Source organism: Adiantum capillus-veneris, chromosome 5, assembly GCF_014529385.1.
Source record: "Adiantum capillus-veneris isolate H3 chromosome 5, ASM1452938v2, whole genome shotgun sequence".
In the NCBI taxonomy this organism is placed as follows: Eukaryota; Viridiplantae; Streptophyta; class Polypodiopsida; order Polypodiales; family Pteridaceae; genus Adiantum; species Adiantum capillus-veneris.
Window position 1 is genome coordinate 39,137,094 of NC_140935.1, and position 7,499 is coordinate 39,144,592.

Sequence of the window (7,499 nt, forward strand, 5' to 3'; positions counted from 1 at the left end):
CAACTCTTGCACAGCATAGTGGTTGAATTGCATTGATCTTCAAAGCATGGTAGAGCAAACCATGGCTATGCATAGACACGATTGTTCAACTCATGCACACAGTCATCCTGGAGTACGCCATCTATGAGGGCTGGAAGGGCACTAAATACTAAGTAATTAAGGGTAATGTTTGAAGAGGGAGGAAAAAGTTTGATGTTAACGTGTGTTTTTTTTGTAAAATTACCTAATAATGCCCTTATAATTCATCACTGATAATATCTTCTCGATGAGTGTAAATAGTGTATATACTATCAGAAAATCATCAAAAAATAGTCCTTTTTGGGTATTTTTCATCGTTTTTATTGATAATGAGACTTAAAAATAGAAAAATTCAACAAAAAACAATAAAGCTATGTTTTTCAATGGATTTTATTAATTATTGGATTTTTACTTTACTTTTTAGAGCATTTTGCTATTTTCTTTGATTTTTCAATAAACAGGTCAAAAATTAATAATAAATAGCAAGGAAGCCCAGATAGAAAAACGAAAAACACGATGGTGATAAAAAAGACAAGGTAGACAAGCACAAAAATGTTCAATGAAATCAGAAGATGGGAGCGGGAAGCCTAAATTAGGCGGCCAGACCTACTTTTACAAAATTCTTGCAGAATGAGCTACAAGAATCCGATCAAGGAAATTTTTGAGTCTAACATAGATTTCACGGCTTAGTAGGACTAACAGGGGAATCTGGGAAAAATTGGTTCGGGAAGCCCGAGTATAGATATCCAAGGTAGGCTAAAACCACCTCATTTCCACTCGCAGCCTTTGCAGAGAGAGCTTTCGACCTCTTTCACGCGTCTTTTTTCGGGAGTCCACAGTTGACCTTTTTCAGTGCCGTGTCACACAAGACATGAGGGATAAGTTCTTTACTCGTCAATGATCCATTTTGTACGGCCGGTAGCTAGTTTAAACCCCTAGAAAAAACCCTAGAAATCGAGCAGTGCACGAAGACCTACGACCAAAAACTGACCATAGCGGCCTGTCAGCTCGATCAAATCAGATGGGATTTGAACTGCAGCATGCCCTAACATAATAGAACCTGTCTATACCATCACTTGACCATTCGACAGAGGTCGAGGGGGTCCCCATTAGCTAGGTTTTTGGCATATTCCAGAATTCCGATCTGACTCCACAGATAGCTTGCCTACAAGGTTCATATACAATGTATATGATTGGTTTAGTGAAATCAATCAAGAAAAACTCTCGAAAAGAAGAAAAGGGTTCGAAGGCTGTAAAGCGTCAAAATTGACATACGGGGTCAAACTGACTCCAAATGAGCCATAATTGGACGAGTTGCTTCACGACTATGTTGCGAACAAGTCCAAATCTTTAGAGTTGACTGACCAACCCAATAGGCAGTATAGTCACAAAAAATGGTGATTTCAGAGTCGACAAAGTACAAAGTAATGCCAGCATGACCAAACTTGACCAAATTCAATTTAGGACTTGTTTTAGGTGTATAGAATGTGTCTAGGTCAATTTTGTAAGCTTTGCAAAAAAATTGTCACTGTTGTAAATAATCACAATTATTTACTTTTGCACTATTTTTGCTTGGAAATTGTGATATCACCTCACCTATCATGTGTACACACCTATTACAATGTGCCTACAACTTGGAAAATTGCCAGAAAACGCAAAGAAGTCTTTGCAAGCCAATTTTTGGGTTATGGACAATATTTCTTGATCCAAATCACCTCATATCTCATACACAGAGTCTATACAATGCTTAGAACCAAGTTGTACCAAAAAATGTTGATTTGGTAGAAAAGTTAATAATCACGCTTTCTAGCAAAATTGGGGAGTTTTGATATTTTGCCATCATACATCCAAAGTACATGATGTGTTAAGTCCACTAGCCAAGTTTGAACCAATTTGGTGCTCAAAATCTCAAATTTTCTTTATATCTACTGTTTCAGAGACCTAAAGCCAAAATCTGGTACCATTTTCATCCTACACATCCAAATGAGCCCATATTTCACTCAGAGTATGTATTTGGTATATACTTCAAGGCTATGAAGCCAAGTTTACAAAAAGTTAAAAAAAATACTCAACTGTAAATAATCGCGATTATTTGCTTTTGTTGCAAACATTTGTTTTGACTTTACAGTTTTGTTTCTTCCATGATTTTATGCATCTATGCTTGTTCAAAAATTGATTTGAAGCAAATTGGACCAAAATTGGCATTTTAGACTAAAGGACATTTCAGAGAAAATTCGGACAAATCTACTACCTTTGCACTCTATTCACTAAACACGAGCCATGCAAGCAGTAGAGAGGACCAAGAAAAAGCTCAACCAGAACGAAAAGTTGCAAGAATTGCCCGCATATCAACTAGACCCCGATTCAGTGAAAGCAGCCAAGGCAGCATACCTCTCCAAAGAACAGCTAGAAGAGCATCATACCACAGTCTTCACCGGAAGATTCAAGAGTGAAGAGGGACATCTGGTAGAGTTGCAACTCCTACCGAAGGAAGTATATGATGTTGCCACGAAGCCTGAGACCAAAGAATCCAACCGCAGGCTAGGGCTCAGAGAATTTTATGAACAGGAGCCTTGCAGAGTGGATTTTCAGAAAGCTTACGAGCTTTTATCCACTATTAAAGAGGATGGAACGGCATAAATTTGGCACGCAGAGAAATAAGGTCTAAGTGGTAATAACCAAAGATATAGTGGCAGAGGCACTCAGACTGCCCACAAAAGGAATGACCATGAGAGCAAGAGACAAGAAAATGGCAGGTACATTCACCAACGAAACCTCCATGACTACCTTTGCAGATTTAATTCACAAACAAGTGGAAGATCTAGCCTGGTTATACCATCAGCACTTCCACTTCTTGGCCAAAAGGCCACCAAGGTACACCACACCAAATCACACGGTTGCCAACACTTTCACACAAGTTCTAAATTGAACAACCAGCCAACCAGTGGACCACGCCTAGTACGTACTGACCACTCTGAAGGGAAAAAGAAGGAAGGGAAGATCACTTACTTGGGTGCACCAGAAGTCTTGACAAGGATTGCGTACAATGCCATCGGCATGGTCGACAATCTACCACCTGCCCCTGACCAAAACACATGGATATTGGCAGCACAACCATCTCTGAGAGCTACAAGATCAGCAAAGAAAGCCTATAGATATGATGAAGAGTCGGCTGAAAGCTCACTGCAAAGACACCACCAAAGAAGCTGAGCCTGAGAAAGAGAAAGCCATAGAAGCTGAACCCACCAAAGAGACAGAATCTGAGTCACAAGAAGTAGAGCCAGAACAAGAGAAAACCGTCGAAGCTACGTAAGATCCTGAATAGCAAAAGGCAGATGAATCTGCACAAGAGGCCACTGCTACACAAGAGCAGCAACAAGAGAAAGAACTTGAGCCAGAAAAGGAAGTGAGTCCTGCACCAACTAAACCACAAAACCTGAGCAAACACCCTCTACTTTCACAAAACAAGAAACAACCAAGACATCCACAAAGCCTCAGGATGACAAAGAAGAAGAAGACCAACCCTCTACCTCCGCGCAAGAAGAACCAGCAGCCACGACACAACAGAAGGACACACATGAGGCTGCAAGCACATCAACTCAGCTAGCAAGGCAGGAGGACTGACAGTCTAATAATGAGGTAATACTGCAAGTAAACAAATATGCAAGGCAAATGCAAGATATGACGAAGAGACTCCGATCAGCAGCACTTGGCCGCAGCACAAAGGCTAAAGAACTCGAGATGGTGATTGACGCTCTCCAAGGAGACGGTTAGAAGACAGAATGAACGTCATCACCGATCTTCAAAGGCAAGTGCAGGAGATGAAAGCCAAAGTTGAACAACATCAGCTAGCAAGAGATCGACAGCAGAAAGAGATGGAAGAGCTAAGTGATCTGCTCACAAAATTATCAGATTCTTGCAAAGCAAAAGATGAACAGCTGACAGACGTTACAAATAAACTTCTGACGACAACTCTATCAACTCAAAAAATTCAAGTGCAATTGGATGTCGCAAATTCTTCTCTGCAATACTCCGAACAAAGAATAAATGATTAGGCAATCTTCTTACGGCAAATAAGAGAGAATCCAGCCGTAGCCTCGATCAAAGGAGCAGATGAGGTCTATAAAGCATTGGTGAAGAAGAACAAGGACCTCGAGCTGGAGATAAAGCTGGAGCAATCTCAGTGCAGGGACCTGGCTTTGATACGGATCTAGAGAGAAGAAGAGATCCTAAAAGAAATATCTGAGCTTAAAAGAGTTAACCAGCTCCTTAGAGAAGGAAATCCAAAAACGTAGGGAGAGGTAGGCTCTTTAGAGCAACCACAAATAGATATACCCTCGGTCTCATTTGCTGAATTGGAGACACAGTCCACAGCATGATTTTCAGTGGTGGTGAAGATGATTTTCAGATAAACATTATAGATGCCGACACAGTGCCCATGGTGTGCCCATGGTCCAGCTCTCAAAAGCTGAAGAGGATGCACTGAAAGAAAAGATCACACAAGAGGTGGATGAGCAGTGGAAGGCCGCGATGGATTGGGAGTTGAGAGTTCTTCACCTTGTCAACACCACTCAACTCACTTCCAATCAGATCCATGCGCAATGGCATCATCAATCCCTACCATATCCCTTGATAAAGGTGGAGTTACTCCAAGTAAAAGAAGGCTGTATGACGCAGACATGCAAACAGATGGCACAGATAAATACCACCCAAAGTGGAGGTTGAGCTAGTTGAACAAGAATCCGAGGTATTTGATTATGTTCACAAGAGCACTTGCAGCCCTGGAAAGAGCTTCCACTTTTTGTCTTGTACCAAGAGTAAGGACTTGGCAAGAGCATGAGGCCAACCTGGCTAAACTACCCAAGACTGCCAGTGCTAGAGAAAGGACAAGCCACAGAGGAATACATGGTGAAAACCCTAACGGGCGCCATGTCTTTCTTCAAGAGTCTACCGGATCTCTCCTGCGCAATGTTATATAAGATATGCCGAATGCTTCTCACCTGTATTGAAGTTTTTCATGAGCCCGAGCAAGTAGGTGCCCCATGGATGTCATTCCTCGAGGGTAATAAAGGATTATGCTATGTTCTTAGTGGTCAGCCTTTCGAAGAAGTCTTGTATGGCTTCTACACCCAACGTATGTTCTTACCATCACATAATATGTTGGCGTCTGAGGAAGCTTTCTACATGGGATTCACTTGGCGAACGAAGATATTTTCACCAATGATCATCAACCTCACATCTAGGTTTGTAGGCTACTCAGCGGTGGAGCTGAAGAACAAAGTAAGCATGCAGTTTCTGCAAGTGCCAGATAAAGAAAGAAAATTCAAATACCAAAAGGCATTGAATGTGCTGACGGGAGCAAAGCGAACCCCGAACCCCCGACGGCCTCTAAAACACCGGGGACCGAATGGCGCGCCTCGAGCCTGTCATGGTAAAGCAAACAGGGGGCACCACCTAGCTTCAACGGCTAGGACGCAAACAACACACCACCATAACAAAGTTTTCATCCAGGAGAGATGGATGCTTGGGAGTAATGATGAAGAGGAAAGGGAATGAGATCAAGTGAGAGAGAGAGAGAGAGAGAGAGAGAGAGAGAGTGAGGGAGGGGTATAGCGGCTTGGTAATTAGGCACCACAAAAGGATGGCGAATCCGCACACCCTTCACACATACACAAGCTCACTCCAAAACACAAGACTAGGTGGCGATTCCGCACACCTCGCATGGGCAAAACATTGCAAGAAAACATACTCACAAAACCTCAAGCTTTATTTAGAGAATTAGGCGATGAAATGGGGAGCATAGGGTAGGGGAATGAGAAGGGATAGAGTGGTAGAGCACATGGCGGATAGGTGGGAGTTGATGGCGAAGACTCGCACGAGGATTATGGCCATCATCCTTCATTTAGTTGCCCTTCATCTTCCATAGCCAAGGGTGTAGAGGTCATGCTCAAGACAAGCATGGTGATTGCGGTGATGTTGATGGTGATGGTGTGGGTGTGGGTGTGTGTGTGTGCACTAGGCACACACAGTGCATAGTGTGTTCTTTGGTGATGTTGTATGTTTTTGTGTGATGGTGAACCCTCTTTATATAGGGGAGGAGGGGGGGGAGAAATTCTAGAATTTAGAAATGAAGAAATCATTATCTACATAGGCCATGTGACTGTGGGCCCCACTTGTCTGGCTGTGTGTATATGTGTCAGAACAGCAGTCTCATGAGAGAGAGACTAAGAGAGAGAGATAGGTTGATGAAAAAAAGTGAGAGGTGACATGGAGAATAAGGTAATTACAAGAGGGGAGAGAGGGGAGTGTGTTCAGAGGTGAATCTGTGTGCAGATGTGTGTGAACACAAGAAAAATCAAGTAACTACCGGGTGGGGATGGGTCTGTGGGCACCTTTTTTAGTGAAACTGAGTGTGTGTGAGTGTGGGGGAGGTTATTTAGCTACAAGAAAAGAGACATGGCACCCTTTAGAGAGAGGGGGGGGGGGTATTTGGGTCATGGGATATGATAGGAGAGAGAAAGGGGGGTGGGGTATACTATTTTGGAAGATAGGGTAAGTTGCATGTGAGTTAGGGTGCATTATTGGTGAGAGGTGGGGTAGCTTGAGGGGAGAGAGAAAGGAGAAAGGACAAGGGGAAGAGAGAGGGGGTTGACCTTTTGAGTGGAGGAGAGGAAAAGGGACACACGGCGGGGCATCAGTGAAGAAAAAGGAGGCAAGGTGGGGATGGGCTGCCCCGCAGGCATGAGGTGGCCTATTTTACCTTTCTCATATATTTACATAATCATACTTTATTTTTTTTTAACTTTTTCCAATGTCTTTTATCACTCCCTCCCTAAGAGGGGGTTTTCATGGGGTGGGGACGAGAGAAGAGGGGTATGGGAGCTTGGCTTGTGAAAAGCCCCCATCATTAGCCCTCCCCTTTTGGCTAGAGGCATTCATGTCTCTAGCTCATCTGTTTGATCATTATCGTCGGAGGTGGCGGTTGATGGTGTGTCCTCATCTGGAATGTTAATAGGTGGAGCCTGGTCAAATCGAAGAAAATAAGGTTTAAGTCGCCAACCATTTACCCTGGTTTTATGAAGTTTTCCATCAGCCTCCATAAGCTGGTAGCTTCCATTGGCATACTTTTTCGTGACGATGAAAGGACCTTCCCATCGGAGTAGGAGTTTCTTATCCTTGCGCGTGTCGAAGCGATTGTCGTAGCGGAGCACCAACATTCCTTTCTTCAATTATTTTTTCCGGAGATGCTTGTTAAAGCTAAGCCGTCTATGCTCTGCTTGTGCTGCATAATAATTTATTGCTTCTTCTCTGTCCAGCTGCAGTCTTTCCAAGTTGATGATGTGATCTCTCAAATGCATGTTGGGCTGTTTAAGCTGGCTTGCCATTACTCTGAGACTTTGTAGTTGCACTTCAATGGGCAAGATTGCTTCCTTACCAAATACTAGATGATACGGTGTGAATCCCAAGGATGTACGAAATGA